At 32.3% G+C, this 24,685-nt stretch overlaps 1 protein-coding gene across 4 annotated transcripts in view; it reads left to right on the forward strand.

Annotated features, from left to right (window-relative positions):
* Window positions 1-11,260: 11,260 nt before the first annotated feature.
* LOC125070045 (potassium voltage-gated channel protein Shaw-like) overlaps window positions 11,261-24,685 on the forward strand; it is a 114,970-nt gene continuing 101,545 nt past the window's right edge. For all 4 annotated transcript variants that reach the window (XR_007119867.1, XM_047679718.1, XM_047679717.1 and 1 more), the window contains exon 1: window positions 11,261-11,482. The gene's annotated coding sequence lies outside the window, so the exon portion shown is untranslated. The remainder of the gene's footprint in view (window positions 11,483-24,685) is intronic.

Here is a 24,685-nt window from a genome sequence, read left to right on the forward strand (position 1 = left end):
TTAACACACCCACTAATCGTATATAATAAAAGTCTTTTGGTTATAAATGACATGGAAAAAAACACAGATTTCTACGTTTTTAACTTTAAAAAAATAACGAAAATACAAAGTTTCATATCCATTTTCACTCTCTGAATTTTGAAAATATTTTACCCACAAATAGAAGACTAAATACCGATATCGATATTTCTAACTTCCAAAAATAAGGACTTCCATAATAACCATCATCTTAAGTTTCACCTTCTTAGATGATGAATTTTCAAAAAAATAATTGGTAAAATGTCTGACTCGTATATATGAGCCTAAATACCGATTCTCATATTTTTTACAGTTTACGAATCTTCATATAAATTTTCATCCCTCCATTGGAGATGAATTTTGAAAAATCATCTCTTTTAAGTGAGTACCATTTATATTCCATAAATAATTTCTGTTCAATCTTTCACCCTGTTAGAGTTGGTAAATCTCTAACAGGTTTGGGCTATGTGTTTTACGTAAGTCAGTAATTTGATAATGTTATTAAATCGAATTTTCTTTGTCATTATTAAACTTAGCTTTGAATAAATAACTTGGAAGAACACTTACTAGTTCTGTAATCGAGAAGACAGGAAAACTTTATTAATTAGGGGTTTTTGGTTGCCTAATTAGCAGTTTCTCTAGTTTATGATTCAAACTTAAGGCAAGTCACTAGGGAAAACAAATTAACTGACGACGTTTTTGTCGTACTCTTTCGTTGGGTAAAAAGTGTATTTGGAAAATGTTAACGTAAATTCTTGAAGTATTTTCGAACAAATATATATGTATAATGATTTTTTTCGGACAATATGACAGAAAGGATTACTAATTAACTTTGTACCTAAGGATTTTTTTTCAAACGAGATCGTATTATATACAATAATCTTAAAAATTAGTAATTTTATGGAAACGTTTTTTCCTTACATTGTACTTAAATGTAAGTAAATCTATATGATATAAGTGATAGGAATTGGATTTGTTTTTTTTATGAGAATATCTAAAGACACTTGGAAAAAAATATTCTAGACTGGATGCGGAAAGCGATCAACCGTGAGACACACATTGGGAGAGGCCGATATCCAGCACGTGTGTGATTTGAAAAGTTCACCCACCTTCCAACTCTATACAAGAATGCAGTATCAACATTGACGCAAATCTATGAGAAAATCAAGACGGAATTAACAACTAACTCAATTTGCTGTTTATTATGTAAATTGTGAAACTTTCACGTTGTAATATTGATGCCATTGTTCGTCGTTTACAAACATCGTACAATGTGAACTCGTCCTTATATAACTTATTATGCATTGCATCGTCAAAACAAGGTTCTCAGTTAGGAGCTCTACGAATATGACAGAAATTGGGGAACTTTAGTTCGTAATATACTAGCAACAAACCCTGACTATATATGACCCAGATACAGTTTTTATAAGATTGATGGTAAGTGGTTTCCACCATAGTCATTATCTTTATATAAAATATTTGCCACCCCTTACAATTACAATTGCCCTTGCACCTCCAGTTACACGGGCTGACTCAGCCTTCAAACGGGTACACAGCAATACCAAATATTGCTATTTGAGAGGATGGTCCTTAAACAATGGATGGTGAAACATAGCCAGACAGAATCAAAAAAGCCTTTGGTGGGAAGGGTATCAAGTATCATACTTCATAAATCTAATTTTTAGATAAAAAAATGATAATATTACGGTAAAACAAACAGACATAACATTCCTCGGTATAATATATAAAAACTTAAAATTATAACAACTTTACGAGCATCGTACAGCGCTAGTTTCATGTTTTAATATAATTTTGTTTAATGGCATTCATTTTCTGCACTGTCGGAACGAATGAAACTCGTTCCGTACAACATTTGGGTGTGATCATTTTGGTTATTTTAACCTGATATTTTGTTTATTATTTTATACGAAATACTAACGAATGCCCACCGTGCTTAGCAATGCCTCTTTAATTTTGTTTGTAAGCAATAAAATTATACGATAAAACTCATTTTATCAGATATTGCACGTTAATTGATATGACTATAAAAGTAATGACTTTTGATGTGAAACATGTATTGACGCACTCGGGAAATAAGACCGACGCGTATGCCGTGACGATAAACGGTATGATGTTTTATTTACTACGTGTAGCGTGTGTCTGTACTAATATTATAAATGCGAAAGTAACTCTGTTTTTTACCTCTTCTCGCTTAAACCGCTGGACCGATTTAGATGTATTTGGTATGGAAATTGTTCGAGTAGAAAGTAGTCTTAGGATTTTCAATTCACGCCCCAAGACGGCAAAATTGGGGGTGACAGTTCGCGTTATATGGGTAAAGTTTTATAAATTTCGTTCGGGTAAAGCCGCAGTTTCAGCTAGTACTATATAATTCGTTACTACATATAATTATAAGACAAAGATATTTATTTTTGTTTGTTTTAGTTAGTTATTGTTATTTCTGCCGAGCATAGAGTAGACTCCTTTTTAGATAAAAAAAGGCCTGAAGGCGATTGTTTGTGTTCAGGCGTTTCTTATATAGTAAGCTATAATTTTTGAAAACAAACATACAGAGAGAATAATTCTGCTAAGTTTCTTTCGCAGGTCTGAGATTCCGAGACCGAATTCAATTCGATTCTGATCTCCTGGATGGCTTCTACCAATATTAACCCAAAATTTCAAGGTAATGAATTCCTTTATCCCCTCGTCACGAAAATATAAAAAAATTGCACTATTAATGAATACGTATATATAAACTAAAATTACTAATTAAAACATAAATATCATGAATGTCTTTTGGTTCATGAAGTAGGTATCTAATACAAAAATAGCACGAGACATCTTATCAATCCATAATCGATATTACATGAAAACGAAGTGTTCCCATTGTCATATCGACGAATCGTTAACGCCATCTTTTATTCATATAAGCCTTAAGAGCTCTAATGTCCTTTAAACCTATAGTCCTTAATACGAACAGCATAAGACTCATTTTATCGTAAATATGTCCACAATTCACCCGCTCCGAAAATGTACGAGAAGAATTTGATGGTGTCACAAAGATATGAAAACGGGTCAATGTATAAGAAGATTTTATGAGGAAATAATCTTCATATTTCGTTGAAAGTACAAACGGAAAATATAAAATAAATGTTCCTTAAAATTATAAATATGCATTAATAAATCTATTAAGTTCATTTCATTGAGTACTTGGAATGGAATGGTTCCAAACGTACTAAAAAAAGGTAAGCTATAATTATTTCTTTTTAGGTATTTCCACCACGTTACTCCAATTTGAATTGGTGGCACACAAGTGACATGATTTCATCCGATAGATGACGGTTTTTGAGGACGTTTTCCTTCGCCACCGAACACGAGATGAATTATTTATAAATACAATTCGCTACATGTAAATTCAGTACTGCTTCCTCAGGTATGGAACTCACAACGTGTTATAGAGGGCCATCACAGATATATTTCTCCAATGAGCTGTTATTCCATTTCATTGCCCGAAAAATGTGAAAATCCTTTAAAAATCATATATTAATGTTATATACTAAAAGATTATATAAAAACGCGCTGCTACTTCTGCTATAGGTTTTGTAGATATAGTCATTTTTTTTCAGTTGGGCATTATTTTAAGTTACCCTGTTCCGGTTGGAAAAGTGAGCCAGTTTATTTAGAATATGACCGAGTATATTATTTTATATATAAAGACTCTACAATAGATAATACCTTGAATCCCATGGTCAGTAGTACAATATTTTATACTTGCAATACCAGTGTTTATAAGAAATTATTAGGACTTCCAATCGGATAACCAATATGGTTGTGATAGATTCATAAAAAATTGTGAGTGTAGTTTTAGAATTATACTTATTTGTAGTATAAGTTTGATAGTCAACTAATTATAGTACTCTTCTTTTTTCGTAATTTTCTTCCAAATATACATGTATATGCTATCAGTCATTGATAACTAAATAAGTATGTTTAGCTTAATTTGTTGTCGTCACTTCTGTTCCATCTTCAAAATTTACTCTCAACGCGCCTAAAGATGTATTACCCTCATACAAATTTAAATAAACAACCAGTAATTATGTCAATAAAAAAAACATAAAATAATTTTATCGCTCAGATTATAATGGAATTATTTAACGAGCGCACATCACGCTATAAATGGCACTAGTTTCGTAGTTACATCAGTTTTATACTTAAATCATGTGAATTTATGAATATAATATCTGAATCAAATAGTTAGATATTATAGGCTTTAGAATTGTTATTTCCTAAAAATAGGGAATGTGACAGAGATGGCATTGACACCATTTGGACACGGTTTTGAAGAAATGTTATACATAATTTTTTTTACATAATAATATTTATATGATTATTTATTTCTATGAAAACTAGCTATTTGCCAGACGATTTAGTAAATTAATAGTCCCGTATTGGCATATTTCCGTATTACAAGTCAAATACTCATTAGACGCCGGAGGTTACCGTTTTCCATGACTCAAAAAGCAGAAGAAACTTTTGGTCCTAAACTATTCCTTGTAGCGGTCCTTGTAATTACACTCATACTTTTGTACTTTAATATGTAATATCCATTTAACTAGACCCCTGATGGTTGCCGTGGAAATTTGGCAGGTGAATATCGTCATCAATAGTTTCTTAGAACATTTATATGTAAAACCGAGTATTAACGAGTTTTCATGACGTCATTAACTTGTAAATACATGCTTAGTGGTATGAAGTATATGTTGAATATTTTTCTAATTATATCTTAAAACCAAGGAAATAAAGTTGAAGACAACTCTTATTTATGTGTATATCATTAATGTTAATTTATATCAATAAACTTTTAATATTTACTCGGTCGTAGGGCTTTGTGCAAGCCCGTCTGGGTAGGTACCACCCACTCATCAGATATTCTACCGCCAAATAACAGTACTCTGTATTGGTGTGTTCTGGTTAGAAGGGTGAGTGAGCCAGTGTAATCACAGGCACAAGGGACATAACATCTTAGTTCCCAAGGTTGGTGGTGCATAGATGATGTAAGGAATGGTTAATATTTCTTACAGCGCCTTTGTCTATGGGCGGTGGTGACCACTTAACATCAGGTGGCCCATATGCTCGTCCACCAACCAATGCCATAAAAAAAAAAGAATGAAGCCAGTTTAATCTATACTAATATTATAAATAGGTAGGATTAGGGGGTAATCTCCGGAACCAATGATCCAATAATAAAAATTTATTAAATGCTAGAAAATTACATTAATTCCGAGTGCTGCAGATATAAATTATATTTATATTTTCATTATTAAAACTTGCACTCGTGCAAAGACAGGGTAGTTCGCTAGTCATCCAGATTTTCCATACAATATTCCTACTTAGACGTAGTGAAATATTTTAACGTCCTCATTATCATCATTTAAATATCATATGTACCCATGCCAATTAACATTTGTAATTGTTTCTACACACATTCACAGTTATGAAGCGTATAATTACCTAAGCATGCAATTATCCACGGCTCCTCGGGGAAATTAGAGTTTCATAGCGTCAGACCGCGTGCCATATATTATGTGATGTTCTTCTAAGCAATCACAAGGACATATATTTTCAAATAATATGCATTTTCAAATGAAGTCGTGATGATAATTTTTTATATCTATTGAGTCTGAAGAGATATGTCAAATTTTTATTTTATTTCGTGGTAGGGCTTTGAACAAGACCGTCTGTCTAAGAACCACTCTGGATCATAAAATCTAACGCCAAGCAGCTGTACTTAGTATGTTCCAGTTTGAAGGCTGAGTGAGCTAGTGTAACTACAGGCACAAGGGTCACAACATTTTAGTTCTCGAGGTTAGTGGCGCATTGGTGATATAGGGTGGTAATATTTCTTACAACTCTAATGTCTATAGGCGGTGACCACTTATCATCAGGTAGCCCATTATCCTGTCCGCTAACTTATACAGTAAAAAAAGTACTTCAAATTATGTATTTGTGAAAATAAACAAATTCAGCATTTACTAGTCGGAAACAGTAAAACATTTTTAACTTTAGTCAGATTCAAAATTGTTATGTACGAATCCATTCCGTTGTAAAATAATAATGTATTCGTGGTCAATTTTGGTCACAGCAGCCGTCCCCAAAACTAGGAATAATATGCAAATTGCCAAGATGATGATGTAAACACCAGTACTACACTTCCGGTACCCGTTAGTAAGAAAACTGCTCTCTATAGTTTAAATTATTGTGATAATATTATTCACACATAATCCTTATCCTTAGTTCATCGACTATATTATAATATCTATGGGATCAGTTAAATAATATCCGCCATTTTGATTTTTCTCTAACCTAATAATTCTGTTTTAAAAACTCACAAATGTTACGTATTCACAAAATCTTATACTGAGTCATAAGTCCGTTAACAAAATTAACATTCGATGCCATTATTCACAAATAATTATTGGTTCAGAATATGAAGTAATTAATAAATTAAATATTCTGATTCTACTATTTTGCTTACGTGTTGGTACGGCAAATGAGACACGACTAAGACTAAAAGGTTTACGTGCTTTCCGAACTTAACGTGACTTCCTGGCTGATGTTTAGAATTTCTCGATAGAAAAAGTCAATCGCTTTTATTAGCCCGATTTCGATTCAGAATATTTATTAGATTTCTCATCTTGCTTCTCATGAGACTAACAAGGCAGCGTGTTATAAATATTTTATTTTATTCAATATATTTGCCAAACAAAAATAAAAATATTTAAACTTATAACATAAAATTACAATATATATAAACGACTAAATTATTTAATATGATTCAATATAGTCGTTTCAAATTGATCAGGCTTTGCATTTTTTATTAATGTTTCATAGGGATCGGAAAATAACAATTCTTATTTTCAAATATTGAGGTTAAGTTGAGAAACTTATTCTACTACTTAAATCTAACAATATATGTTTCCGACGAGCCATTATTAAAGTAGTAAGTAAGTTTTTATAATCTAAAGCCATGCCTTAATAAGACAAAAAAGTAACAGTAATGTAGTAATAGATCTGTTTCAATTTACTCAAAATTGTGTAACGTCAGGAAATATTTAATTATACCAATTGGCTTAAGCTCACTTAGCTTATATAGAGCGAGTTATACGTGAAGTATCTTTGAAGAATGAAATGAGGCTATTTGAAGAAGAATCGGAGTTACAAGCAAAGTTTTCTTGAGCTGGTCACGTATATCGAAGAATCAATATAGATAGATAGAGCAGACGAGACCTGAAGATCGAATAATACAGTGTAGAGCACTCTCCAGCTAGATAGAAAGACGACGTAAAAAAGTAGCGGGACCCAACCGAATATGGAAGGAGATATATATGTCCACTGATGGATAGCAATAAAATTTGACAAAAGACTTTATTTTTTAACATTGTCACAGTTTTAACAAGTATTCCGATACTAGCTGTGGCGGCTAACGGAATGTTCTCGAATCGTGGAGATACGACGAATGGTGTTTTTTTAGCGGTTAACGCCCAAACTTGCGCCTTTTTGGGGTTGAAATGGACTAGGTTTAGCCGGCCCCAGTTCGAGACTTCGTTTAACGAAGACTCGATTTTAGACACAAGTTTGTTCCGGTTTTCTTCGACGTTTTCCAGAAAATTGTCCAAGAATTATGTGAACAATCAAAAATGTATCAAACATTTCTATGATAAATAAATTTATAGGAAGAAGGATTTGAATAATTTGTAAATAATAACGTTGGGTGTAAGTGTATACTTGTATTGGAATTTTAAACCATACTGCTATAATTTTAAGGACTAAATATGCTTAAACGTTTTGGATAATAAAAAGACGTTTCCGTACTAATTATTATTCCATCTTTCGTCATTTCAACGCCATTGAACCCCTTATTTACATTGCGGAAATTTTCTCATGGTATTAAATCTTGTTTTCAGTTTTATTTGGTAAATATTCAATTAATTTGATAATTGTACATAACTAACAGCTTAATCATCCATATCTCTCGAGTAACACTTATTTGACCATTATTTGAAAACTTTCTGAACCCTTTAGGGTTCAGAAAGGGTTCACAAAACTATCGAAGAGTATGATTTCAATTTTTATTATTTCATTTGTCTAGTGGCTAATTTATAAATCTGCTGATCATCTTAGGAGATAATCAGCGCTATTACTAATTTCTATTACTAATAGGCATTTTCTGCCTCGCACGACTATTCTGTGAAACCAGCTTTCACCGGCGGTTTTTCCGAACCGATACAATTTGGGAACCTTCAAAAAAATTGTAGACACATTCTTTAAATGTCGGCAACATACCTACAAGCCCCTCAGTACTGCAGATATCCATGTGTGGTGGTGTTCACTTTCTATCAGATGAGAATCCTGCCCGTTTGCCTCCATAAAAAATAGCATAAAAAAGAGTGGTAAAATGTCACCGGGGTTGCTGTTGAAAATTTATTGTTTGATTTTAATTATCGAACTAGGTGGGTACCTAATGGTAAATGATTAATATCTGTGATATGCCAACAACCCGGGGAGCTAAGATGTTATGTCCCTCTTGCTTATAGTCAAACTGATTCAGTCACCTTCAAACCGGAACATACAATATCATTATTTAAAAATAGTATTTCCGTTTGGTTTAAAATATGTGATAACTTTTGTGCAAACAATACTACCCGTACCTACCTAAATGGGCACGAAACCCTTCCACCAAGTTTAATGAGCAGCATTGTAAACACTGCCAGTTAAATCCAATATATCATCTTATCGGACTATGAGATACATGAGAGAGAGTATACCTTATTCTCTTACGCTTATTATTATCTGTGCTGTCACGAATACACCTTTCTTCCTCTGTTTTTAATATCCAACTGTAAAAGAAAAAGCTCTTGTGATGTATACTCAACTTATATATAGTGGATAGATAAGAATCTTGAATTTCTTCCACACACGCAAGTTTTCCTTCACCGCGAAGTACAAGATAAATTGCAAACATAAATCAAGTACTTGTAAAATACGGAGTTGCTGGATTTTAACCTTTAGTTAGGATATAGTACTGTAATACCTGATTTACAGCCGTCACTTCGATTGTGCGATACTTGATCCTAAATAATGGTCATTCTAAAATGTACTACGTATTCCCGAAATGAGAATAATGTTTTAACAAAGATTAAGCTTCAATGTTTGGATGTTTTGGTTTCGGAAAGTAATTTTATGAGTGTTCGAAATTTGATTTAGTTATAATAGAAAATACTATTTTTTTTATTTCTTTTTGAAAATCTTATATTGTGTGTTATAATCATAAATACAACAAATTATCGAAATAACGCTGTACGTTAATATTTTTTTATTGTAAGTATTCTCCATTGACAAAGTATACTATTGGAGAATATGTAATGTGTGGGAAGGAAACCTGCCACATTCTCATACCCACTCTCGTCGAGAGGAGAGGAGATCTTTGCCCAACATTGAGACATTTACTTTATTACGTTTCAAATAAATAAACCAACTTATAAATAAATTAAATAAATACTTGCTTAATTTAAACTCCGAAGACGTAAATGTATTATGAATTGTTTAACGTTTAAATTTCATGAAATCAAGATATTGACTGTTTCTTTTCAATATATATTCTGTAATGTTCTGTATGTACGGAAAAATAATAACGATTTAATAAGAAAATGTGATACTCATAGAATTTGTACAAGGAACAAAAACAAACTTGTTACTCCTGTTACTCGACTCCATAGAGTCAGTAACTCTTTGTGGGACTATGTATACGGTTCTACAACAGGATCACAGAAAGCGATCAAATTGCCTCTGTTGCGAAATAAAAAAAAAAATGTTAAGGATGTTATTATACAATTAATGAGTTTATGATTGATAGCACACCTTGGGATTGAGACGATCGCTTCCTGGCTATTTCTTTTGATATTGAAAATATGTAAATAAAAACAAAATTGTCAAAAAAAGGCGCTGATTTTCTTTCGCCGGTTCTTCTCAGATCAGGGTACACAGAAAAATTTTCCGAGTCAGTGGTAGCGTAATTTGACAATCAATAAGTAAGTGTAATTGCATCTATATTGAATATAGGAATTTGAGTTTGAGTTTTGAGTTTGAGTTTATGAGCTTGTCGTTGTGAGTAGCTATTGGAATAAATAAATTGTTACTTAGCCTTGTTACTTATAATATTTTTCTTTATAATCGATAAAGAGGAAGGCGTTATTCTAAACTCTTGTGTTTTGTTTCATCGTGAGACATTAAATATAAAACTTCGTTAGTGTGCTTAGTGTTATATCGTAATGTTAAGTAAAAGGGCCCTAGCTGGACTAAGATTCCTTCTCTTATAACACGTTTTGGAGTATATTTCATCAAGTTCACTGTCCCAGTAACAACAAATAAGACACAAGAAGGTTCAATTAAAAATCATTTTCTTCGGTGCTGATAAATCATAAAAGCAAATTAATCACAGTATGACATTTATAGTTTTTGCTGTATTTGAATCCGCAATATTCTGCTACAGTTCACGCGTTCTATACACGGATCCACCTCGACTTCGTTTATGAATTATTTCCAAGGACAACATTTTCTGTATCATTTGATCTAAAATATACTAACCCAGTTTTAAGCAGCTTGAAAAGTTTATATTTTAATTTTAATAATTATGATTGCTATAAACAACTAAAATATTATTATTGGTATTAATTTTACTCGTATTTATCGTTGTACTTTAGTATATATTTATATTAATAACAGAAAACTATCTCGAAAAGTACATTGAGGTGTTATTAAAAAAAGTTTTGTTTGTCTGTTTATCACAACGAAATGTGGTATAAGGCATAAGCCATATGTTCATATAAGTCGACACGAGATATAGCTCTATATAAGTTACGCGGTCTTGAAACTTCAGCACGGTTCACATATGTATCCAAGACGCTTAATCCACATTTATATTTTCTACGGTTCTGCTCAATTAAAATTCAAATGCATTGTAAAGACCTCAAGTGGGAGGGGGACAGAAAGTATTAACATTTTCGAACTTGAAACGTACCTTTTATCTCCTTTGTCACGGAATAATAGTCCCTATTGCGAATACGGAACGTTTCAGTGTAGTGTGAAGTTTCAGTTCATTACAAAATGAATGCCTAGGTATCGGCACACTTGTTAAGGCGCATGCGTAAGACGTTCCCTATACGTCAGTGACGCGACGGACGCCTGAAGGCGCGCGCGGTTGCCGCCAACCGGCCGCGTACTATTCAAATATGGAATTCTGAAAGTGAACGTTATAACACAGATAAACTAAAGTTTGCGTTCGATTAAATGTAATTAGTGTATCGATGTTTAAGTGAATCGATATTCTTTTTTCTTTTTTTTTTTTAATAGCAGTGCGGTGGCGTTTTTCTGGATGCGAATGTGGGGCTCTTTAATTCTGATACAGGTTCGTAAATTAAATTACTTTATTGCGTGTGTATAAAAACTGTTCATGTTGACCGGAATAGTTAAACTTTAAATTCGGTCAGATTCTTATCGCTTTTAAACTACTTATGAAACATTATTATTAATTATTATTTTTTCGTTAATGTCTAGACGTAATATTTACTACTTCGTTAACGATTGTAATTTAAATTATACTTATAATAAATATAAAGACTAACTCGACTAACTACTTAAAATACATCAAAGAATGTTTTAATTGAAACAAAAAAACATTACAAAAGCTTTTGAAACACTCTCTGTGTGTATAGTACGTTAATTATATAGTTCTGTTTAGTAATTAATAATAACCTACTTTTTATACGTTACAAAGGTTTGTATTTTCATATGTCAGTGCCTTTGTTCTCAAATAATATGTATATGTTAAGGTAAGTACTAAAAAGTATTTAAAATATACATTATTTTAAATAACGCCATCGGGTCGTTAAAAGGACTATGTATTTTAAATATTGATGTTCTATTAGTAAAACCACAAATAAATTGTATTGATGTATGCCAGTGGAAAAATGGACGGAATATAACTTAGGTATCGCTGGCAGCGTATTGGCAAGGTTGACACAAGTATTGACTTGTCAACTACCATCTTGACATGCCAACTAAGAAACTTAAATCTCCTTTCAAATTAAATTATCAACGTAAATAAGGTATATTACTATATACAACATATTATGACTTTAAAAAAATCGTTGAGTTAGTTTCCGGTTTTTTTTTTTCACGCAGAATATGTTGCACAAATGTAATTGTATTTAATTGATGTATACTCTGTATAAGTATTCACTGTGTTTTTTGTCGTTTCTTCTGAATAATCTACTTTCCGAACTGAAGTTTTAAATTTAATTCAACATAACGATTAAAAGTACTTTTATGAATCTATTCAAATAAAGAATATTTCATTTATTGATTATGATTTAAATTTACAAGTATTTTTTGGTGTTAATAAAAATAACTTAGGCAGGTGATAAAAATTCAACCCTTTTTTTTTGTTTTTCATTTCCTCTTTAAAATGTTCAATGTATAACATGCAATAAAGAATTATCTCAGTAATTTTCTGTCATAATTCACAACTAGTAGAGGTTCCGGAAGAAGAAGTACGAAAACACGAGCGTGAAATGTCAGGATGAGATATCCAACATTAGTAATAATAATTATAAAATCTATAGAGTACACGTTTGAAATCGTATCACCGTATAACCGTTAATCGGCTGTTAATATTTCACGAGTGACATACGTTTACTATTTTACGATCGAGAATCAATAGTTATATTATTTACAGATATATTTTTTATTTATTTTATACGATAAAAGATTAAATCACTGAAATTAAACAGCTTGGAAAGTACTCTACGATTCCTGTTTGTTTATCGCTATGTAGAATAAAATACTATTTTTATGATGGATACTATTTTTTATTATTTTTTTTACTTAAAAAAAGTTGTCAAAGACTGTCAAATTCCTTCCTAATGGTAAGCTGTCATCACTATAAACATTAACACTATATTTTTTTATATGTAACATGTTTATGATTTTTATATGTTCTGTAATATGTTTTTTTCTTTAAGTAAGCCTTAAACACGCAATGCGCCACCAAACTTACAAACTAAAACATTATATCCATAAAACCTATGATTACACTGCCTCACTCACACTCAAAATCGGTACTACTAAGTATTTCTGTTTAGCACTAATTAGTAGATCTAATTTTAGAATCATATTCATACATATTCTGTATGCGATGAATGGGAACCAATCAAGACGGAACAAAGCCAATAAAATTGAATCAGTCGACTTGGCCAAGTTTTGTTTAGACATATTTAATAAAATTAGTTCTGAATACCCAATGAATTTGTAAACCAACTAGAAATTTACATACTTAAGAAATATTTAGATTCAAATCCTGGTTCAAACCAATAAACTCTCTTTGGTATGTCGCATTAACTTCCCTTCGGACTAACTTAAGAATGCGTCCGAGCAAACACACACTCGTTTTTTTATGGCTTTGGTTGGCGGATGACCATATGGGACACTTGATGGTAAGTGGTCACTACCGCCCATAGACAAAGGCGCTGTAAGAAATATTAACCATTCCTTACATCACCTAAGCGCCACCAACCTTGGGAACTAAGATGTTATGTCCCTTGTGCCTGTGATTACACTGGCTCACTCACCTTTCTAACCGAAACACAATAAAACAGAGTACTGTTATTTGGCGGTAGAATATCTGATGAGTGTATGGTACCTATCCAGACGGGCTTGCACAAAAACCTACCACCAAGTAGTAGATATTTGACAATCAATTAGTAAGTAACGTTCTATATTGAACCGAGATGGCAAGCACCACTGAATTGTTTTTATAATTCATCAATTGTCTTTATAATTCATCTCATGCTCGTTGAAGGAAAACATCTCGAGGAAACCTGCATGTGTCTAATTTCAACGAAATTGTGCCACATGGGAATCCACCAACCCGCATTGGAGCAGCGTGGTGAATATGCTCCTAACCTTCTCCTCAAAGAGAGAGGAAATTTACTTGACTTTGCACTGTAATGCATAGTAAGTTAGTCGCTAGTTGCTATGTTTCCTACATTCCTACAGCTATTTAAAAATGTACATTAGACTTTACAAATTTGATGGTTTCTGTTAGAATATGACTCAGGTTTTCAGATTCCCGTTTAGCTGTAGAATTACAATATATAATACTTTTATCAGATTGGAGTAGTTAATCTCTGTTGTATGGTTATTATCATAAAGATTTATAGCTTGTTGTTTTCGCATAATATTTTAATGAAAGTTTTATTATAAGTATGATAAATTATAAAGAATTTTATGAATAAAATAAAACGACATGCATATGCGTCATTGCAAGGCCGCTTCTCCCCTTAAGGATATATGAAGTTTATCCTGATTTTTAATCAAGTTTCTAAGCTACTGTCTACCCTTTTCGGTTTCACACAGTTACGATAAAGATATACATATGTACATTAAATGAAGTATGATTAAAGAACAAACGTATAAGAAAAAAATACCAGCTTTTTCCGGAAAGTTGATATAAGTTTGGCTCTTATCTACATGTTAGCATCAGTTATGATGATGACGATGATATTATGCATGTATTATTCTTCTCTTAAACTCACTCTGTTTTTTGATGAAAACCGCATTTAAATTCGTCGTTTTCTTTAAAATATGTCAGCTTACAGACTTTGTGTAGCGTTTTATACTATGAAGAGATACAGAAGTTTTCTTTCTTTTCGGGTCTGTTGATAACGACCAGTCATCGAATTTGACCACGATACAATAGACTATAAATGTACGTATATAACACAGATGCACACTGGGACGGCAATCTAATACAACCGAAGAGACTGACGGTTATATGCGTTTCCGGAAATTCTGGAATGTTCGAACCCGATAACTTTTAATTCACTCAGAATCTGCTGCACCAAGACCTGAGGTACTGATAAACAAAAAATATCTAGACACAACGGATATCACGCACCATCACTAGACTGTAACATCACACACACACACATCATCACAAAATATATTATGATCGCTCCTCATGTACAATACTAACATAAAAAAGAAGCCATAGAAAGGAAATATTAAAATCACATTTCAATGAAAAATACTTGAAATAATCCAAGAAAGTAACCCAAACTGGACATTAACGGTAATTAATAAATCAATTTTCGACTTGCTATTAATTTCGAACTCAACGTCTGACAGCTTCGGACCATCAATCAATACAATTATGTATTTTCAAAGAGCTGTTACGTGAAAAGATTAAGATCTAATCTCTGAGATATCGGACTTTTCGTGTAATGGAAAAGCAAGTCATGTTTGTTTTAGTCGTTTAATATTTTTTTTCGCATTGTAATTTTATTGTCATTTTGTTAGAGGAGCATTCTTTTGAAATTGTTTTAGTTGAATCTTTTTACAATGTTAATGTTTTTATTTTATTTTTTATTTACCCATAATTTGTATACAAAAATGATTCCGAACAAATCATGACCGCGTGGAACGGTGGCAAGATTACTGGCAACATTAATTCTCCATTGAATTGCAATTCCGAACTTCTGGGCGAAATGAACCAGTCCTCCTGTCATCACTGGCGACATTAATATGAGGTTGAGGAAAATTATAGAATTCAATTAATTAGTGAGACATTTTTATACGTTATAAAAGAAATATGAATTTATTACACTCACCCACACCTAGCAAATAAACAATAATAATACTAAAATGGGGGTGCATAGCTTTAAAATAAATCATATGAGTGTATTTAAAAATAGCTTGAATCCATAACTTAAAAACTTTGATTGGACTCAATGCGTAAAGATTTGTTTTGATTACATTAAAAAACCTGACGGCACATAAGATTGTTATCTATCTTCTACAGCGGAGTGCCTAGAGCGTCAACGTCATACAAAGCTCGGACTTTTGTTAGAGTGGATGAAAAAAAAATTGAATGTTTGGCTAATACCATAAATAAAAAAGTTTACCTATTGAATATTTATGCATATGATTTAAAAAAAAAATAGATGATTCAAATAGTATGAGGCATTTACGCTGTAAAATGATTTTTCATATCAAAATTAAGTTAATTTATATATAAGTGGGAAAATGGAGTAATTCAATGGTATTTGAAAATAAGTAACGTTTAAAATAAAGTCTGGTCTGTTTAGTAATTTTAAGTCATTGATCTGTATCAAATATTCTCTTCCACTTCAGTTATTACTATTATCTATATCTCAGTTAATATAACACCTACAACAACTTGAAATTTGGCAGGTAGATTCCCTTTAGGATGTAGACCTAAGAAAGGATTTTATGAAATTCCACCCCTAAGGGGGTAAAACGTGGCTTGAAAGTTTGTATTATATAAATTACGCGCGGGTAAAGCCGGAGGTTTACCTAGTATAATATAAGTTAGTTTTGAAGTTTCTCGCATTATGTGAACTCTGAGGTTCATACAAATAAATGCCTTAATCAATAATCCAATATAAAGTACATTTACATACTTAAGCGTTCAAATAAAAAGTTTGACAAACTTCTTATCCAACTAAATTTTATCATTATTTATTTGTAGAATTGTACAGTTGTTCTGTCTTTAGAAGTTAATAAATGAATGAATGATTTTTTTTTTTTCATAGAATACAAAAGCAAGTCTTATTAATCTTTGTACAATATGCCTAAAAAAGGTAGATTCTGTACACCAGATCGCCAGTTCTATGTGTAATGGTTCTTTATGTAAATTTGTAAATATTCGTACGTAAGATTTATTAGCTTATATTTTAATTTATAGTTATCACGCTTTTATATATGTGTTTAAACTTTTCTTCTGAGAGCCGAGGTGGCCCAGTGGCTAGAACGCGTGCATCTTAACCGATGATTTGGGGCTCAAACCCAGGCAGGCACCACTGAAATTTCATGTGCTTAATTTGTGTTTATAATTCATCTCGTGCTCGGCGGTGAAGGAAAACATCGTGAGGAAACCTGCATGTGTCTAATTTCAACGAAATTCTACCACATGTGTATTCCGCCAACCCGCATTAAAGCAGCGTGGTGGAATATGCTCCAAACCTTCTCCTCAAAGGGAGAGGAGGCCTTTATCCCAGCAGTGGGACATTTACGGGCTGCTAATGCTAATGCTTAAACTTTTCTTTATTTTATTGTACAGAAAATTTTACAACAGGAAATTTATGAATGAATTATTTGTTATTGTTATAGTTTCATATTCGAAGGTCTTCTTGGTTATAAAACCGTTTTATTTGTATACCAATAAATAGTGGCTTTATCGTCAATACTATGCTGGTATAATTTCAAGGGTGTTTTGTAGAGTAAGCATTATCACATGATAAGTACTGCTTTCTAGACTCTTACGAGGCGGAGCATTTGTGCTTTTAATATGCCTCTTCATAATAGGAAGTGTACTTTTTAAATAACTTTTCGATAATTTTTAGTTAATTAATTTAAGTATCATCATATATTAGTCCACTGGAACTACGCCTCTCCATTGACACGCCACGCCATCTTTACCTCTGAATTTACATCCGCTGTGTATATTGTCACTTCCCTGCTGTTAGGCTACGCTTGTCAAGGCGTGGTCTATACTTTAGTAAACGCTTACTCCAAAGGTTGGTTCTGCGACATAGGTGAACAGCTCACTGCTACTTCAGCTTACTAATCCATTGGATTGTGTTAATGTATTTTCAAATCGGCCAAATATTTTTTATTAAACTATGTTTTGTTTTACACAAGATTCGATCTAGAATGAGAATAGGAAAAGATAATAAGATTTTTCATTTAATGATAAAAAAAAATAGTGTAATATTTTGTGAATCGTTTTTTGTACTTTGTACCTTTCTCGAAATCTTTGCTGGTTGTACGTTTTAAATATTGTTGTTAATATGTTAATTTTCCTTATTAATTGAAATAAAATATATTAGATTTAAGAGTCGAATATTAATGAAAAAATTGTATATTTAATTACTTCTTCCTCTAATAGTAGTCACATTTAAGCAGCACGATGAATGAGTTTAATTTTTTTTTATAAATAATTATTTACCATATAAATATTTTAAATACCAGATACAATATAAAAATCGACAAGTTAAAAAAAAAGTTTTTAATAATGTCGAAGAAAAAAAATACATGTATGTTTCATTGTTGCTTTAAATAACTCTAATTGTTTTAACTACTTTCGATAAATGTATGTGTAATTATAATCTATTTACGTACTAACTTAATGCTTTTAAATACGTAATGGACGAAATGATTACACAGTTAAATGATAACTCTGTGGAACCAGCTTTCGCCGGCGGTTTTTCTGAACCGATACGACTTGGGAACCTTTAAGAAAAGAGCGTACTCTTTCCTGAAAGGCCGGCAACGCACCTGCAAGCCCCCCGGTGTTGCAGATGTCCATGGGCGGTGGTAGTCACTTTCCATCAGATGAGCCTCCTGCTCGTTTGCCACCTATATCATAAAAAAAAAACTTTTATTAAAACATATTTTTTTTCATTCCGACAGCCTTTTGAAAGACTCTAGAACAAGTTGTGAGTTATGAATTCTCTTTACGTGAAAGTAAAATGCATCATAATATGAAATTTTGGGCACCCGCCAGGTACCTGATTAATATTAGATGACGGCGTTGCTGTATGACGATGAATCAAATTATACGTTATGTCTTTTACATTACATTATATTAACAGCCTGTAAATTTCCAACTGCTGGGCTAAGGCCTCCTCTCCCCTCGAGGATAAGGTATGGAGCATATTCCACCACGCTGCCCCAATGCGGGTTGGTGGAATACACATGTGGCAGAATTTCGTTGAAATTAGACACATGCAGGTTTCCTCACGATGTTTTCCTTCACCGACGAACACGAGATGAATTATAAACACAAATTAAGCACATGAAAGTTCAGTGGTGCATGCCTGGGTATGAACCCGAAATCATCGGTTAAGATGCACGTGTTCTAACCACTGGGCCATCTCGGGTGGTGTCTTTATAAAATTTTATTTCTAAATAAATATTGGTGAAATTTTAAATAAAAACATACTTAATTCAATGCATTAACTTTTGAGACATTTAGCGAAATAAATACTATTACTAATTCTGAACGAAAATTCAATGTCAAGGATATCGGACAAGTCGCAAGACAATTCAGTAATAAATCATTTTTTGATGCCATAGGCAGAAAATTGCGCTATGGTAAGTCACTACTGTAAATAGACATAGATACTACAAGATTTTTTAATCTTAGCCTAACACCTCCATGCTTTTTCTACCACATAGCGTAATACTTGCATATAATAATGAAATAAGTGGACTGTATTAAGATGAGTAAAAAGGGGAGTTGTTACCTCGAAAACCGACTTACTTCGAAGACACTTTCTCTGGGAGCGCTACCATGGTCTTCACATACTTGAAAAACACAGCCAAGGGATGAGTGTTATTATTTGTTGGTTAGGAGAAGGATAATAGTTCGTTACACTTGATAACTTTTAAGCGCGACGCACTAATGATACACTCGTTGCCCCGGTCCACGCGAGAAGGGAAATACGTTATACGTCAAAATGATACCTCCATGGTATCATTATGACGTTTCAACGTTTCAATATATGCATTATCGTATATGCTATACATTCTCATATAATCATATATTATAATCGAATATTTATTGCTGTGTAATAAACACGATTAATGAAAATAATTGACGCTACGCTATATGAATACACTTTACTTAGGTAAAGTGTAGGTATATCATTTTGTATGTGTTCCATTTATTTGACCGTCGACATTATATGCAATTACCAGAGATTAGCTGGTAAGGTAAAAAGGAGGGACAAGTAATATTGGACATGTAATACATATTGTAATTTGTTACTAACTTTAGTACTAATTTACGTTTTATTCGAATAAAATATAATCGATTACAAACTTCATATTATGCTAATGTTCGCTCATATTCTTATCGATTTTATAATAATCGGTTATCTGCTCTGGTCTAATATAACTCGACACTTGATTGTCAAGAGTGAAATTTTACTAATGATCTGTATATTTTGTTTGTTTGTTGTTGTAGATTTAAATTATCGTTACCATTATCCGATTTATGTTTTTAATCAAAATCTATTATGAATTCTCATGTCAATAGAGAGCTGCAGTCTAAAGATTTGAAACCTGAATGGGTGCGCAAAGAATATAGATAAAGTTTTTTTGACAAAAAAAAATGACAGCTTCTGCCTGAAGTATGGTAGCTTCCTTCTCTCTTCTGGTCATGTCAAATTGCCGTCCCATCTGTTTATAGTAAATAACTAGCTACACGTCCCAGCTTCGCACGGATGCAATGCTGGTACTAAAAAATAAATAAATAAATATCTCTCTGTATACTCTGATCCCAATGTAAGTAGCTAAACCACTTGTGTTATGAAAAATCAGAAGTAACGACGGTACCGCAAAGACGCAGACCCAAGACAACATAGAAAACTAATGAACTTTTTCTACATCGACTCGGCCGGGAATCGAAATCGGATGCTTTTTTGTCGTACGCAGGGACAGATAGACAGCGGGAAGCAACTTTGTTTTATACTATGTAGTAATATATAAGCAAAAGAAAAAAACTGAGTCCGCATACATTTGTGCACTGTGATTTGTTTTGCACATGTCGCACGGGAACATCGCATTAGAAGAGGTCATTAAAATAAAGTAACAGACTATGACTAGCCCACTCGACTTGACCTCTCTCTTTGATGAGAAATTAAGAGCTTATTTCATTGCGCTGCTCCAAATCGAATTGGTTGATTCTCTTCTAGATTTCCTCAATGTTTTTCTTCACCATTGATCTCGATATGAATTATAAACACGAATTAAGTACATGGAAATCCAGTGCTGCTTGAATCCTAGGCTGGATAAAAATAAAATAAATAAAAAAATAAAATATTGGACAACATCACATACATTACTCTGATCCCAATGTAAGTAGCTAAAGCACTTGTGTTATGGAAATCAGAAGTAACGATGGTACCACAAACACCCAGACCCAAGACAACGTAGAAAACTAATGAACTTTTTTCTACATCGCCTCGGCCGGGAGTCGAACCCAGGACCTCGGAGTGGCGTACCCATGAAAACCGGTGTACACACTACTCGACCACGGAGGTCGTCAAATACTGTTATTATTTACCGATCAACATCATCCTTAATTATCTTCGTTTATTTACTGCCATTGATCAATACTTCGTTTTGTTAAGTTTGAAGTGTGAGTGAGTTGGTAGAGTCATAGGCTATTCTGATATTTACTATGATGTGATGAGTAATATATAATGATACAATAATACGATACGTGGGCACAGTTTATGATAATAGCGATATATTAACGCTTAACAGTGTTATGTATCGCCTACATTAAATAATAAACACGTAACTCATATTGACGGGCAGTTATTTAGGTTTCCGTTTCATATTATTTTTATGAAGTGTTTTATCGATCATTCGAGATAGGTACCGTGCTTTGAAATATTAAAAAAAAAAATTAAGCTAGTCTTATCCCGTACAAAATAATATTGATCTTTAATAAAAAACAAATTCTTCCGTTCCGTACAGACATAAATCTGTAAAAAATCACAGCAAAATATCAATTCCAAAATACTTACCACGACCTCAATATATTGGTTTAATAAAACAATATTGAAAATAAAGATTTTAAGAAAGCAGCTCGCAGTCATTTTTCTAACGATACCGTCGCACCCTTTCATGATATAAAGCTAGAATCCTTACAAAAAAGCATCCTTTGCCATATCCAGCACCTGCACTTCTGGCTTCGCCTATTCAGTACGATTTTTTACAGGTTAAATGAGGAAACCTATTACCTATGCCGCCATTATGTCATTCTAATCTCTTATATTTGAAAACAAATGTGCTTATATGTATTTGTCCCTTTCATAACTTTGTAATTTGATTGAATATAGAATCGAATGACTCGACCCAGTTGCATAGACATTATTGCGATAAGGGTTGCAGTTTCAGTTTGATCGTGACAAATATAAGGCCATACTTGTGTCTGTCTTGAACTCAAACTCAACTCAAATTCCTGTATTCAATAAAGAAGCATTACACTTTCTTATTGATGGTCAAATTAAACACTACCATCGGTTCGGAAAAAGGAACACCCTGACCTGAAAAGAACTGGCGAAAGAAACTCAGCGGGTCTTTTTTTTTTCGTCTAATCAATTATATACATAATTGTATATGAATAGAAACAGCCAGGAGGCGATCGTTTCATTCCCAAGGTGTGCTATCAAACATAAACTCACTAATTGTATAGTAACCTTTCGCACACAAGCGTTCCTTAACAATTTTTTTCAATTTCTCAACAGAAGCATTTTGAACGCTTTCTGGGATCCTGTTTTAGAAGCGTATACATTGCCCCACAAAAGAGTTACTGACTCTATGCAGTCGAGTAACAGGAGTAATAAGATTGTGTTTGTTCCTTTGGTATTATGAGAATCACATTTTCTCATAAAAACATTAATATTTTTCCGTACATACAAAACATTACAGAATATATATTGAGAAGCAACAGTCAATATCTTAATTTCTTTAAATTTATACCTTAATGATTCCTTGGTCTAGTATTTGATCTAGTATTTGCTTTATCTTAGTATTTTAGTGCCCCATAAGTCTTGATTTTTCATACTTGTCACTTCGTATCTCATTTACAGATACTATCTTCGCAAAACTGATATAGACCTCGAAAAATATCGGTTAAATCTATATTCATTTAATGATAATAATAAATCTGGACCAGTGGTAGCTTTAAATAGAAATGACGAAGTAATACTTCAAGCGCTAGTAAAAGCCAATTCGAATAAAATATGATTAGGAATATTGAAGCCGGTTGTATAGATGTTCTATACTTGGATTTATTAAGATTTCGTTTTGAGTTAGAGGACTGATATCAATGCAATTGCAATGCAATCGTATATAATTATACTAGCTGAACCTGCGGATTTACCCACGCATAATTTATCAAACTTCCAACCCCCGTTTTACCCCCTTAGGGATGGAATTTTCTTAAATCCGTAATATCTGTAAATAAGGAATCTACCTGGCAAATTTCAAATTAGTAGGTGTTATGGTTTCTGAGATTTCGTGATTTATCAGTGAATGATATTTCGCTTTTATATACATTTAAAGATTTAATACTGAGATAGACTGTCAATTAAAAGCATAAACTATAAGATATTTCTTAAAATTTTAAATAGATTTAATTTTTCATCAGGAACAATTTTGTTGAATTTTGATTTAAATTGGGTCTTTGCACTGTTAATAATATCAACGTTATATGCGATTTTAAAAGTTGATATAAATTAATAAAAATTATCTTCAATTTCAAGTGTTCAAGTTTAACATAAAAAATATGGTTATATAAATATATATATATATATAGATTATTGAAGCTTATCCCATCACAGGTCAGTTATGGTGATGACCTTTAGTTAAAAAAATAAAAACATCAATTGAATACATTAATAATCAAAAATGCCGGATTTAAAAACATCACAATACAAATATATATTACATTTGACATCAAATCGACTCGATATCATTGGTCGAGAGCTTGATTAATCTATGATATTAATTATGGTTTCGGGAAAAAATGGCGCCGGAAACTGTTATTGGAACTTTGAAAATTAAATTAATGTAGATATATATTTACTACTTATAGATACTGAGATTATATCAAGATTTTGTACACGATATATCAGAGCTATTAGGGCATCGGTTTGTTTATCTTCTTTGATTGGAAATAAAACAGTTGGAATATCACTTAAGTTTATCATTTAGAATTTAAAATATAAAATTAAGGCCGTCTTCGTCCCATTTTCTGTTTCCTACATTTACAAAGAAAAAACTCATGAAGATTTAGAAAATAGTAAAAAGAAAGCGTTCAAAGACGTTTTTCTAGAAACAGCACAAAACAAGATTCTTCAGTTGCTCCTAAAACGTCTCAAGATGCCGAGGAGACAAAGACAACTCGTGCTGAAAATTTTCATTGTTTAACTATTTTCCTACCATAAACTTGTATTTCCTACAATCGAATTCGATACGTGACATTAAATAGCAATAATTATCATAATCACTTATATTAATATCACAATATAATAGTTTAATTAAACATATTTTTTTTAATTAAAACTTTATGACATAACATCTTTTATCAATAAAAAAAAAAATGTTTGTATGTGGCAGAAATGCTAGCAGCGTTTTTCTATTGAATCTCTAGTTTTATGTTTTAGAAAAGTTTTGGCACCATTTCACCAAGGTCCGAGTTTTTCAACTGCGTCACAAAAATATAGTTTTGAATATGGAATTAGAGATGAACATTTTTGGCGTTTGTTTGCATTTTCAGTGGTAACTGAAGTCCTTGAAGGTCCTTAAACATTGTTTCCCTGATATGAGACGGGAACTTATTAGCACTTTGGAATTTCTCTCGCGCAAACTATTCAGCTTAGAAAAAAATAATATTAGAAGAAACCTCAATATCATTTTAGAAGACCTACCCATAGATACACCACACGTATGGGTTTGATATATATATTTTTTTAATTTTAGTTCTAGGTACGGGGAACCACCTTTTTTC

Source organism: Vanessa atalanta, chromosome 16 (genome assembly GCF_905147765.1).
Source record: "Vanessa atalanta chromosome 16, ilVanAtal1.2, whole genome shotgun sequence".
Classification (NCBI taxonomy): domain Eukaryota; kingdom Metazoa; phylum Arthropoda; class Insecta; order Lepidoptera; family Nymphalidae; genus Vanessa; species Vanessa atalanta.